This window comes from Eublepharis macularius, chromosome 2, assembly GCF_028583425.1.
Source record: "Eublepharis macularius isolate TG4126 chromosome 2, MPM_Emac_v1.0, whole genome shotgun sequence".
Classification (NCBI taxonomy): Eukaryota; Metazoa; Chordata; class Lepidosauria; order Squamata; family Eublepharidae; genus Eublepharis; species Eublepharis macularius.
The window spans coordinates 164,270,579-164,285,389 of NC_072791.1; the positions used below are offsets into that span (position 1 = coordinate 164,270,579).

The 14,811-nt window shown below is 42.9% G+C and overlaps 1 protein-coding gene across 1 annotated transcript in view; it reads right to left on the bottom strand.

Annotated features, from left to right (window-relative positions):
• The window catches only part of CLASP1 (cytoplasmic linker associated protein 1), a 252,409-nt gene extending 240,488 nt beyond the window's left edge, over positions 1–11,921 (bottom strand). The window contains exon 1 of the mRNA XM_054969847.1: positions 11,749–11,921. The gene's annotated coding sequence lies outside the window, so the exon portion shown is untranslated. The remainder of the gene's footprint in view (positions 1–11,748) is intronic.
• Between the last annotated feature and the right edge of the window lie 2,890 nt (positions 11,922–14,811).

Genomic DNA, 14,811 nt, shown 5'->3' on the forward strand with positions numbered 1-14,811 from the left:
CCTTGCAACAATAGCCTCAATGGGAGATGGGGGCATCAGCTTGAGCACCTGAGCAGGAAAAGGCCTTGGCTCAGTGATAGAGCGTCTCTTTTGCGAGCAGAAGGTCCCAGAGGATTCAGTTAAAAGGATCCGGTGATGTGAAAGACCTCCACTTCGTATCCTAGGAAGTCACTAACAATCAAAAAAGACAATACTGGCTTTGACAGAACAGTGGTCTGATTCAGGATAAGGCACCTTCATGTGCATGCGTTCAAGCCAGCAGGCACTGCTGCTACCCCACTAACGGGCTCCCCCACAGGGATCCCAGATAGTTCCCCTTTCAGAAGCCTCTCTGGCTAACCTACCAGAGACCTCAGTAAAAGATTCAGTTTAATTATCAAACGGAGGTTTCTGAGACTAGATACAGTCTGCCCCAGAGGAACTCTTAGTTGGGGGTAGACCATCTGTCTGGAAGTTTACAGAAACATTAATCAAGGGCCCATTCAGACCCGGGTATGCATGACAATAAACAAGTATCCCAGATTTGCCATACTTCCTCCACTCCCCAGCATAACTTCATCAAGAGCCTTGGTGAACCATCAAGCAAACATCTACCCAAGCAGTTGTTCTGGGTTGGTAACCTAATCACCCCAGGGTGACTTTTCCCAGTACTTTCTCACATATTTTCTCCCCTATTTTCTGGCCATAACCATAAAGTTGCATAAAAGCCATCCTCAGCCCCCAAACTTTTGTAGCTGGTTTCTGGATCCTACTTGTTACCCCAACCTCATGGTTTGATTTACTTCTTTACTCCAGCTGAAATCACTGAGCTTTCTCCTCCTTTGAACCCTGGAACATCATTCCCAGACTGGCATTTCATCACCTGCTCCTGGACTGGACTCTTGCACATTTTCTCTCTCTCTCTCTTCAGGATCAGGTTCGTGTTTTCTTTCTCCCCTCTGCTCCCAGCACCACTAGCTTGCCTAACTTTTCCAAGTCTTTTCCTTTTCCTTCCAAGTCTTCCTTGGAAAACAACTCAGGCTCACAGGCTTATGAAGGTTTATTGGTGGGCTCTCTCTCTTGTTGCTTGCAATAGTTTGTTGCCTCTTCCTTCTTAGACCTGTATCCCAGTTAGGGAAATAAAAACCTTTTCTTTTTCAACAAGTTCGCCTTTATTGGCATATATCAACAATTCAGGTTATCCACTTACAAAAAGAAAAATTAAAAGAATACTACATTACAAATACATAAATACAATTGTAACTTATTTCTGTGATATCCTTTGACGCAACTTCAAAGCGGAATGGAGAAACTTAGCCACCTTCTTGGTGACATCAGAAAAGGAATCGTTCAACAGTCTATAGACCTTGAGCGAGTCAGAGCAATCCATCATACGAGATAAAACAGATTTTAAATATGTTTGGCATATACCAGCGTACAAATGGCAATGCAAAAGAACATGTGTAATCAACTCGACGCATTTTTGTTCACTTAAACAGCATCTAGCTGAACAGGCTACCCTTTTCTTTTTCTTCAATGAACTGCTTTCTTTTTCTGTGCGTTGTCCCATGCTGAGACCCTGGTATACACCAGCCTGTTTGGCCCCGATTTAGGTAACTGTCTTGAATATACTGAATATATGAGTTTGGTCTCACACGCAAAAGGGACACTCTGAACTCTATGGTCCCACACATGTACCCCTATTTAGATAACATAAGAATTCCCCCATCTTATACATCAAACATAATTGTTCTGGAGCAGAGATGGTGATTTGGGGTGGGAGGAATCTGGGCCGTATGTGTGTGTGCGTGCAGATCCATCAATGGCTGCCTGCAGCAGGAATTAGCTACCTTTCCCCCTTAGCAGTATCCTGACTCTTAGCATGTGCCTCTCTGGCTTTTCCACCACATGGCAGAAACAGCAACACACAACTGTAAGCAATGAAACAGGGGGCACACCCCTATTGGATGGCGTTGCTGTGCTGCATTTCACCACCATGCACGGTGGGGAAACACAGCACAGTAACATAATCATCACGACAGGGAGGGGAAAGGGGAGAGGAGGGAAATCAGCCAATATCCTGTCAGCATATGATACCTAACTTATATGTAGAGTGCCTGATTAATTTTGCCCTCCAGGAAGCTGCTTGGTAGCCTAATGGGTGTGCCAACTCTGTTACAAAGGCACACAATTGCTTTTTCATGATGACTGTATCTCAAATGGAATAATATGCTCTAAGAGTGATCGATGATGCACATTCAAGACTGCTGATACGTAAATCAAGTTAGTCAATACTTTGGACCCTGTAATGTCTTTGCCAGACAAAAAGGTTAAAGTTTTGCATCCCTTCCAAAGTATGCTTATGGGCACTGGCAGAAACGGGGATAGGCTCTCACCTATATTATTAATTATAAGAACAGAACCACTAGAGGCAATAGCTAAATGTATTAATGAGTAAAGAGTACAAGGCGTGACAGTGTGCCATAACAAAACACCCCTGAACTCTCCAGACTACTACCAGCAGAGTGAGAATGCAGACCATACTAAGGCGAAGAGTTTATCCAAGCATAAATCCACCAACTATCGTCAGATTTTAAGAACTACAATTCAATTTACAAGAAAACATGCCAAGCAATTATCCTTCCAGGAAATGTCATGGGCTCAAGATTCAAATTTATTCTTGTCTCTCACACATAAGCCTCTGTCACCTCACATATGGGAACTGCTGGAACAAGGTACCATCTGAAATGCTGAATCATAAAAGCAAGATCAGAGACAGGACTGTGGCCAAAAAGAAGAACCAAAAAACCTAGTTCTGCCTTCCAAATTCCACTTCATCCATTTCTCTAGGTTTCGCCATAACATTTCAGTGATGTAAATATACTTTGGCTAACTGACAAGACTCGAGGCAGATACAGGTTTCTGTATTAACACAAACTCCATATGCCACCCCTTCACAACCAACCCAAGTCTTATCACAGGAGCAGTTCTCAAAAAGAGAGTTTAGCTCCTCAAGCTTACTGATTTTCAACTTTCTAGAACTAGGACCCACTGAACTATAACAGGAAGAGGAGACACTGAGTTATGGACTCACCAGGTTAAGGCCAGGGCTGCGACTAGAAGGCCAAGGCAGTGAGGTGTATGAAATGCAAGCCAAGTATTAGGAAATTATCATTAGGACCCTTTTTAGTCTGGCTTCAAACCAAACTATGGGACAGAGGCAGCCCTAGTGGCTTTGGTTGATGGCCTCCATCAGAACCTAAACCAAGGTCATACTTTTCATTGCTCCTACTGGAGTTATCTGCAGCCTTTAATGCAGTTAACTTTTTTTTAGCTCTTGTAGCATAGTGGTTAAGTGGCTGAAACACAAATCAGCACTCTGCTAGTTTGACTCCCACTACTGCCATGAATCCTACAGGTAGGTTGGGTAAGCCACTCCTCTAAGCCCCACCTCTCCAGTTGTATTGTGGGGTTAATAATAACACTGACTTTGTTCACTGCTCTGAGTGTGGCACTAATCTGTCCAGAAGGGCAGTATATAAGCATGCCATTGTTACTATTTAAACATTTGGAGACAGAAGTAGGCATCAGGGATGTACTCTGGAGTGGTCCATATTATTCCTCGCAGACCAGACTCAAAGGGTTCTCATTACAGATCAGTGCCGGATCTGTCCTGTGAGGGTCCAGAGGACCCAGTCCTATTGCCCACTGTATTCAGCCTTATGTAAAGCAAGCGTAATTTTGGAGTTGGCTGTCATCAATATAAAGGTGAGTATCATCAACGTATCTCCTTATCCAAATCTCCTGGTGATGTGGTAGAGATCCTGAACTTCTGCCTGTATGCTGTAATTAAATGACTAAAAGTGAACAAACTGAAACTAAATCCTGACAAGACAAACATTGTGTTGGCTGGGAAGGCAGAGATCTTAAAGGACATTGTGCTTCCCACTTTTGATAGGGTCATGTGACCTTTGCTGACCTGGTCAACAGCTGGAGAAGCAAGTTAATTAAACCACTTCCTACCAACTTTATCCTAACAGACTGGGACCAACATGCCTGTAGGACTGCCTCTCCCAATATGTCCCTCGGAGGGCCTTGCGCTCTGGAGATAAGCAGTTGCTGGTGTCCCCAGCCCAAGGGACCTTCGCCTAGTCTCAGTCAAGGTCAAAACTTTTTCGGCTCTGGCACCAGCTGGGTGGAACACTCTCCCAGTGGAGCTCGGGGTCTTGTGGGATTTGTTAGAGTTCCACAGGACATGTAAGATGGAGATGTTCCACTGGGCTATTGGCTGAGGTGTCGATGATCTCTCGTTCCTGACTGCCATGTCCTTCCTACCCATGTTCCACCCATCCTCTGCCATGTTATGCCTGTCCAGCTGTGACTAGTAGATCTATCTTACTGCCTGCAATTTATGATTTACTACAGCCTTTTTGGATCTGATGTCAATGCCTTTTTTACTTACTGATTTTATATTTATCCTTGTTTGATGTGTATTTTAACTTTGTGTGATTTATTACTGTAGTGACCTGCCTTGAACCAGCTTGCGAGGAGGGTGGACTATAAATGGAATAAAATGAAATGAAAGGTGGTCCCCTAACTTGACATGACCAATCTGGCCACTGAATCCATGCCTCAACAAAAACAACAATATTTGATTTATATATTGCTCTTCAGGATGACTTATCACCCACTCAGAGCGGTTTACAAAGTATGCTATTATTATCCCCACAACAAAACACCTGTGAGGTGGGTGGGACTGAGAGAGCTAGAAGCTGTGACTGACCCAAGGTCACCCAGCTGGCTTCAAGTGGAGGAGTGAGGAATCAAACCTGGTTCTCCAGATTAGAGTCCTGTGCCCTTAACCACTACACCAAATATCAAGACTAGGCTCCTGTAGCAGTCTACATACATCTCCCCTCAAAGTCATCTTGGATGCAGAATGCCAGTTAGTGCAGAATGCCATTGCTTGGTTATTATTAGGAGACAGGCAGAGCATGCATATTTAGCGTCATTCTGCAGTCACTCCATTGGCTGCCCATCAGTTATCAAGTTCAATTCAAGGTATTAGCTATCACATACCAAGCTCTTTGTGACCTTGGAACTTCAAATCTGCGGGACTACCTCTACCTCTATGTTCCACCACAATAGCTTTGCTCATCTGATCAGGGCTTTCTACAGGCGCCATCCTGAAAATGAGCAAGATTAACAACTGACTGCACATGTGCATTCTCTGATGTTGCCCTCATCTCACAGAATGGCCTGTCTGTTCAGGTTATGAAGGCTTCCACTCTATTGGCATTTCACAAACTATGCAAAGCTGAATTATTCAAGAGGGCATTTTTAGAAAGGTAATAGGGGCTTATTATAACAACATGATTCCGGATGAATTCTTTAATAAAGGGAGGAGACTATAGACTATACACACGGAGTATACTATGCACTATGTGCTGATATATGTATTATCCTACTATGTAACTTCTGTACTGTTTATATGTCATCTTAATACTTATGGTCTGTTTCAGTCTTGTTCAAGATTTTTCTCGGTTTTAATTTCCACACCCTAATCCTATTACATTGCTTATTGGATGTCCCATTCTACTGACTCCATTGACATACACTGTGTAATCTGCCCTGAGTTTCAGTGAAAAAATAAAGTACATGAACAAATAAATAAGCCAAGAGTCAGACCCACAAAGAATCCTCTCCACTGTTGCATGAACTTGCCTCACCACCCGATACTCCTCTGACAGGGTGTACAAACAGAAAGGCGAGGCACCCTTGCTCTCTACACAGGCACACCAGCACCCTGGACCTCCCCAACAGCAGTAGCCAATGGTGGGGGGGGGGAAGGTGAGTACTCTGCACACAACCCACCTGAGGGTATCAACCAGTGGGGCTGAAGACCACAGCTCTAGCTGTCAGAGTGGTTTGCCAGGTTATCCACTAAGTTAGCAATGAAAGCAATGCAATAAGCCAAAAGCAAATGACTGAAGAAAATGCTTTATTAGAGCATCTTAGGGGGAAAACCTAAGAGCTGAGTTACAGCAAAAGAAGTCCACAATCCTTTGTGAGGAGGAGGAGGTGTCATGCACACAAAATACTCTTCCTGGAGCCAAAAAGAAAAAGAACGCCCTCATGGTGCACTGGAATGATTGAAAGTAGACTAGCAATTCTCTTTCAATACTCGGAGAGTGTCATCACTTCTCAAGTCCTAGTCACAGTGTGTCAACCACACAGAGGCTAACAAAAAGATGGGAGTTGTGGCACTTTAAAGACCAACAGATTTATGGTGGCTTCACAGACTAGAACACAGCTCTGAGGAAGTGGTCTGCAGTTCACAAAAACTTATACCACAACAAATCTTAAAGCACAGTAAAACATGCACTCAGTCACAGACTTACCTAATAGCAAGCCTCAGTGACTATGGTGAGACTTACTTCTGCATCAACATGCAGAAGATCTCACTGCACAGATACCTTATAGGTCCTCATAAATTTCAATTAATTTTCTTTTATGACTACTGGCTCCAGCTCCTTTATTTCCGCATTCAGGAATTCAGCAGGATACAGCATGACTACAAAATTATACAGGAGAAATGCAGGTTTTAACTAATATTAAAGTTATACTGGCAATATTTATATAAATTCTAAAAAGCTAGAAACCATGCAACCAGCATCAGTAAATTTCTCAGGCAAACAAATTTCCTCTTAATTGTAAGTAATCTGCAGTGCAGTCCTAAATCTTGTCTCCAAAGGGCTCCGGATGGCAGATAACCCTTATGTTGATACATCTCAAAGATATGGGTAGCAAGCCCCACCAGTATCACACTAATGCCAGAGCCAGAAAAAAAAATCAGGCAGTAACACAGGCATTCCCTAAGCCTCTATAGCCCTAGGCATACCCCTGAAGCCAGAACAACATTATGCCACTGAAAATCCCTGTGGATCTTTCAAACATCTCACCAAGGCTCATACAAGTAAAAATCCCAAGAGAAATGATAGGGGTATGTGTGAGATGTGTCTGTATCACTTGGGTCTCAAGTTACACACAGAACGCATGTGGTGGGGAGTGCACTGTTGATGGGCACCATGGGAAAAGGGCACTTTGCATAACAAGGTCCACTGAGCATGAACAGCCAAGGGAAAGAAGAAGGATTGTTGCATACATTCAATACTGCTCAGAACCTTTACCTCTACTCCATCTAATGACACAGACACAAAAAGCGACACTCTGCTCTCCCAACAGAGGGTGTGAGGACAATGCACCCCTCATAGGCAAGGGGAAGGAAGAGTTGCAGCCCGAGCTGGAACTCCTGAAACCATCTCACTCTGCCTTGCTGTACCCCTTCTATGTATTGCCTGGACTGTTCTAACCCCCACAACAGCTGCTAGCAGTAAATGTGTAGAGTGCTGGGGGGAGCTCACAGTGGCCAATATACTAGCACTTCAGCACCATGTTGCTATGTGAGTTACCCTGCTACCTTGGTGTCCTCCCTTTCCCCTGCTGATGGAACAAAGGAAGCACAATCACAAACTGTGGTAACTACCAGCCACTGCATTCTGATCTATGTTATTGTTGGCCAGACACACATGGTACCTATTGTCTTGCAGGATCAGAAATCCAGGAAGCAGCCCCGGCATGCAAACCCTGTTCCACTGCAAATCCCCCACAAATCAGCTGCTCAAATACTGCTGGGTGCTACTGTGTGGAGGCAGGCACCACAGACCCTGCCTGAGCACAATGCACAGAACTCTGAGGGTCACTTGCTTCTTGTTGTCAGACCAGAACACTACTCATTACTGCCCTTGTGCAAGCAGCCAAGCAAGAGGGGCAGAGATCAGGAAGTGCTCCTTTCCCAGGACAGTGCCAGTTGTCTGATGAGCCTACAACATGTCTAACCAGGGTTGCCAAAAAGCAAAGAAAGAAAAATGTTCTTTCCAGGGCTTTTTTTTCTGGGAAAAGAGGTGGTGGAACTCTCTATTATCACATGTGCACATGCGAAGCACACACACACTCACAGAAATGCGTGATGATGTCACTTCCGGAAGTGCAGAGCCCGTGGGACCGAAGGAGAAAGGAATTATATAGGCAGATTCAAGAGCTGCCAGAACACCGTTCCGGAGCATTCCCGCTCAAAAAAAAAGCCCTGGTTCTTTCCATTAAACAGAGAGTTGATGTGTGGAAATGGGTAGCTGAAGTTTTTCATGGCATAGAGGTAAATAACATCTCATTAAACCTCTATTAAAGGGACAGGACTCTTCTGGATCTATCTGCTTCGATGCAGCAGTAGCATGCTACTCTATGACCTATAGCTTGCTATAGGCTTAAATTCAATGGGTTTGCATTTGTTGAAGGGTGTCTATTTCATATATTTCACTCACACACACCTGCTGCCACTACACAGTTGTCAGTGATGCACCTGCATCTTAGGAGAGGGCTGCAAAGGAATGATTTTGTCACACTAGCCTTCCAAAAAACAGAAAGAGCAATCCTAAATTCATTTCTTAGAAGTGAACTCCATTTAAATCAGTTGGATTTGCTTAAGATCCAGATATCTCCACAATGAGGAGAGCTACTAAGTTCTAATATATCCCAAAACATGATCACTCACTGGTCATGGCAAGCTGACGAATGCTGTATTTTGAGGTTCAGAATCCAGTCTTAAAAGCCAAAATACTTTTTAATATTTATGGTAAAAGTACAGGGGGCTGCTTTGGGTTCCCATTGGGGAGAAAAGTGAGGTATAAATGACAAGTATACAACTCACTCCAAAGGTCACACTTACATTTTTTTTCAACTCAGGAATTAATTATTTAAAAGATATATAGAGAAAGATATTAACAGGGAAAGATGATGATGATGATGATAACAACAACAACAACTGATTTATATACTACCCTCTAGGACAACTTAATGACCGCTCAGAGGAATTTACAAAGTATGTTATTATAACAGGGAATGAGTTACAATTACAAACAAGATTTGGTTAATTCTGTGAACTTTCCCCTTTGCACACTGTAGCATATATTCTCATCCCTCTCAGTACTATTACAGTTCCATATACACCTACTCTACTAATTTTCCCTCCCTTTCTCACTTTCCTACAGCACTCCCCTGTACCTCACAGCAAGTACCTCTTCGTATCCCAGTGTTTTTCAATTTACTGTGCCTCATTCAAGTCTTTCTGAACTTCCATCTTTCAGTCCTCTTTCTCTCTTATAACTTTCTCCTTATCTCTTTGACACCCTCCATTTCTGTTATCACCCTCTATTACTCTGCTATTTTCCCTCTCTTTTTCCACAGGACTTTTTGAACCTTCATCTGTTATTCCCTGTCCCCCATTTCCCCCTCAGGCTGGCAAGTGAACAAGAAAAAAAGGCACGTTGTCTGCTTGGGAGCTTCTTTCCTGCCACGGAGGACTCCAGCCCCCTCCAGCTCCCAGTTACTCCCTCTTCCATCCTCAAAGTGAGATTCAAGGAGCTCAAAGAAAAATTAATCCGAGACCTAATTATATCACTTGGCCTGCCACACCAGTTTCTTTTTGTCTTTATCCCAAGACTCTGAAACATAGCTGAGCTTTAACAGTTAAACAATATGCTTATAAGACCTGGCCTCAATACAGCAAAATTTTCCATAGGCCCATCCATCTTTTCTACAGCTCTCTCATTTTCTCTCCCACCACTACTCTCCCCACTCTCACACAAACTCAGCAACAGACAGCAATAGCACAGAAAACTTTCATGCACCCAAAAGCCCAGCAGAGGAAATCTCAAATGCAAATGAGCTGCACAGCATTAGCTGAGTGGCTGTGGCAGAATGGATGAACTGGCATCAACTTGACTTATACATCTTTATTTGCAGAAAGAAGGAGTAAACCAACACATGTGCCAAATCCGTTGATGGCCCCTATGTACCACAAACAATAATTTTTGGAATTCCCCTGGAGTCCACAAACAGTCAGAGAGCAGATATAGGCCTAAAGTTGGACAGGCCTGAGTTGCAAGATAGTTCTGCACATCTCAACACAGAGACAACAGTATTTTATATAGTCCGCACGTACCGGAAAAGGATGGTTTTGCTATGGAGAGGAGGCTAGCCCAGCAGCCAGAAAATGATGTTCCTTACTTTAAAAGGGGGGGGGAGGAATCCACTGCAGAGAGAAAAGCACAACATTCTAAAAATTTAAGCCACCCTGAAGAACAAAATGTTACAGTAAAATGGCAGGACACAGTAGAAGGTAGTCTCTCTTGTTCTTGCCACCTGAGTGGCACTTCAGGGAAGGACTCAGTTTTTTTAAAGGATTTTTAAAAACACTGAAAACATTTACAAGAGATTACATTAAAATAATGCACAATCATTATATATCTACAGAATCTCAACATAAAAGCCACATGTATATGAAATATATGCCTACTGCCAAATTAAAGATTCCTTATATGCAACTGACTAAGGACATAAATGTTGCATAGGGTGAGTAGTATAGGGGAGGAAAGAGGTTTAGTTAAGCATAGAACTGTGAACTTTATGTTGGAGTTTGGCCATTAATGCATGTACCATATGATATTAAAAAAACTCTTTAAATTTTTACTTTTAGAAGGAACACTGAGGCTTGAGTACTGGGCAAAGCCAGTTTCTCTGCAACAGAAGTACTATCTTCTTGAGAAACAGCTGGATCTCCAACAATAAATGCATAGCAAAAGATATCTAAAAATGATTTTCTGAAAAAGCAAGTAAGTGATACCATTTCGCTATGAGTTTCAAACGAAACAGCACAAATCCAAAAGGCGACAGAGAGAACCCAACCACCTTTCCACAAATCAAGAGTGATAACAGAAACATCCTGCTGCATTTAAGTACCATTAATAACCACATCATTGAAAATAACACCATTCTGAGGATGAAATTCATAGGATTGACCCTAAACCCAAAGTATTAGCTGCATCTGTTTTATAAATGTATACAAATACCCAGATTACTGCATTGTTTTATTTATTCACATTGTCTAGATGTATACACTGCTCAGTCACAAAGGATGAAGATGTCAACAAATCTAAGAAAACTGAATCAAATATATCTCCAAAAGGTAGCTAATTAAAGAAACCCAAAAGTAAGGCAGAAAGACTCAATGTATGTCAGCACACCCAGCCACACTAAACTCAGATTGAAGCACAATAGGGAGATGTAGAGATAGGAAACGAACGCTGCATTTACCTGGGATTTCTTTTCTCTGAGTGTCAGTTTATATTCTCACCACATACACAAATTCACAGAAGCCTCAATAAGTAACCCAGCCCCTTCTCCCGCGCTGCACTACCCTTCTGCATTTGCTTTGTTCGGCTACCAATCATTTCCATGAGCAAAAGGATGGAGGCCAGAACAGGAAAATTCCCCCAGGCAGTTCACTTTCCTGAAAAGTGTCCCCACCATGTTCGTTCATTGTGCCGGCGCTTCAAGAGCTAACCCTACCATGCATGTGGGAAAGAATCAACATGCGACCTTTGAAAAATAAAAAGGGCAGGAGAGCCAAGGTCCCGAAGGAAACCACTTGCCCGGCCCACCCCCTCAAATGCCTTCACCCAAACACAACCCCTTGTCTCCAATCCCGTTAGCCATCCACCCAGTCCTGAAGCTCATGGATCACTCCAAACAATGCTCCCTCCCACTCCAGGCGCCCTCCTCCCTGCTTTCCCCTCCCCCTCCAGCCCCCCTCCCCCTCCCCATGCAGAAAGTGCATGCAACATGACAGTGCAAGGAGGGGCGGAAGATTACCCGGCGGTGGTTTTAACACTGGAGGTGGGCGCAAAGGGATCTGGACTCTTGCACGTCCTAAAAGAGGCATTCAGATGAGTGGGAGCAGCAGATGCGCCTAATTCCTGCTGCCGCCGCTACTGCCGTTGTTATTTCTGCTGCTGCTGCTACTGCAATGCATGGCTGATGCTCTTCTCCGCCCCAGTGTTGCTGATAAAGCTGCAGCTTGGGCTTGGTAAGAATGGAGCCTCTGGTGCGCACGCGCATTTAGCTCTCAGTGTACATGGAGGGATGGACCGGTATTGCGCAAGCGCACTAAACTACAGTTCAGGCAGACAGCTCCTCCTCGACTGCTAAAAGTATCCCAGGCTGCCTTTCGTCTTTGCGCATGCTCCAACACATAAACTATCAGTTGTCTGCATGATTTTTTTCCATCAATGGACACCAGGTGGCGCGTCTTCTTACTCTGAGACATCCCGCCCCTCTTCTGTTAAATACAAAGGCTGTTTTTCCTGTTTGAACCATCTCCTTCCCTTATCAATTGTTTTTCTTCACTTGTGAGATGTTTCTTCAGCGGTACCAAAGCTTTGTTCAGCATTATCTAGTTGAATTCCAAATATTAAGCACTGCAATTTTTATACTATTCTATACTATTTGTTGTGCTGATCGTAAAGGTTTGCCTATCGAATGATCAATGAATTGTGTTTACTTATTGCTCCTTGCTGTTTTTTGTTGCGAGGCTCCAGAATTTTCCATTTTTCCCTTCTGCTAACAATGTGGTTTGAATTTGATGCAAACAGTTGCATTTAATTTCTATAAAGAAATAGCTCGCGCTATGCCTTTCTTTGCTACCAATGTAATTAATCTTTGACAAGGAAATTCTGTTTCCAACTGCCGAATTCCGTTTTCCCCATCCATTCCTTGAAATGCGCATCTTGATACTTCCTCACTCCTTAAATAAATGCAAATTGGCAAGCCTACATTACTTGCTCTACAGTGTCCATCCTTGAGAGTTCTCGCTGCGAACAGACGTGAGCTAGATGTTCCCCAATACCTGCACATTTTATTTGAGGAGGATAATGCTGAACAGCATCTGTCACATTACACAATGTGTTTGTGTCTGCTTATGCTAGTGTGAAAGAAAAAAACCACAAACTCTTTTCTAAAATGAGAAACACCACAAGAAATGTTTTGTTTTTAAAGTGTTTTTAAGGGAAAAAAGATGTTCTTTAAAAATAATCTTTTTGCAATATCTGCAAAGCAGAAATTGTTTCCCATTTTCTATTTCCTGATTTGCAGTTCCTAGTTCCTTATTTGTGAATTCAAGCAAGAATTTTAAGGAAAATAAAATGCACCCAAAAATCAGGTTTGGAATTGCACATATCACACACCTCCATGATCACTCTGCCCTCCAGGAGGACCTATGCTTGGTCTTGCTCCAAGGCACAGTTCTTGTGCTAAGTACCCTAAAACAAGGTAGGTATTAAACAAATGCTTGGATAGGGGTGAGGAGGGGGAGCTTCATCCCAAGGTTTAAATCGCAACTCTGCCTTCAAACTTGACTGGTTGACTTTGGACCAGTCAGACACTGTCAGCGCAACCTACATTGCAGGGTTGTTGTGACAACATGATGTGTCTCCAGGCCCTCCTTCCACAGCACTGTTCTGTCCCCAGTTCAGATCATGGTACATGGCAGTAACCATGTGGCAAATCCAAGAGCTACTTTTTAATATATTATTAGGGGCAAGTGTGTATAGATTTTTGAGGGTGGTAACATGATCAGGCAGACCAAGATACTATTCACAACTCTGCATTGGAACCTAGCTGGTTGACCTTGGGCCAGATTTGGGTCCAGTAGCACTTTACAACTAAATTTCCAGGGTTGGAGCTTTTGAGAGTCAGAGCTCCCTTCATCTGGGAGCTCTGACTCTCAAAAGCTCATACCCTGGAACTCTAGTTGGTCTTTAAGATGCTACTGGATCTGAATCTTGCTCTTCTACTACAGAACAACACAGCTGAAATGACCTTGAGCCAGTCACACATTCTCAGCATTGACCTACTTCACAGGGTTCTTAGGAGGAAAAAATGGAGCAGAGGAAAACATTGTATGCTGATTTGTGTCTGTGTGGATGGTGAAAGATATGGTACAATTGAAATAAATAAAAGTATTTTATTCCAAATCTTTTTTTAAAAAAAAAACACCTGAAAGTAGAAAGACAAAAATTAAGAAGGCAAATCCACCATCATGCTGCTAGTACTGCTGTACTGGTAAATTTAAAGCACAAATACCCATCTTTACACTGACATGCAAATTGCTACACTGTGGGCCACAGCAGGAAGAGGTAAAGGGCCCTGTAGCACTTGCTCAAAGTTTACAGCTCCAGAACGGTTTCCTTGAAATTCTCAGAAGTGCAATTCATCACATGAAAAACCATACTAGTGTTCACATTTTTTAACATGAAAAGGACCTTATAGCTATTTAGTCTTCCTGAAAGTAATAAATAGGGTTAATTTTAAGCTGAAGTTCTAGTTTGCAGTATATATGTAGGACAGTTTTATTTTTTTCCATCTTGGCACAAGAGTGGGCAATAAAGCATCTAAAGGTACTTGAAGCCACTATTCCTACCCACTTTCCTTTGTATTTGTTGATGAATGGCTCTTTACCCTCTGAACCAGAGCCAAATCTAAAAAACTTGCGGCGGGAGGGGGTGTTCCATGTCTTCCTCTTCACTCATTCTGCAAAATCTGGGTTGGAGATTAAGAACTCATCAGGTGCCTGCCAAAAAACATCATGCTATGACTATTGCTTGCAAAGGAACTGGGTTAATTGATTGTAACTAGCAATGAGTGAAGTCAGATGGAAAATTTGAATTGTTACCTGACAAAATAAAGTCAGGAACAGATCTCTTTGTGAAAACAGCACAGAGAAAAAGAAATATCTTACAAGAAGGTAGCACTGTTCTTCTGAAGTAGAAAGTCAGGGTTTCATTGGGGTGGCACCTTGGAGACCAACTAGATTGTAAGGGTGCAAGCTTAGAACAGACAATGCTTCTTTATGCAGTTTAAAGGGCATGTTTATGCAGG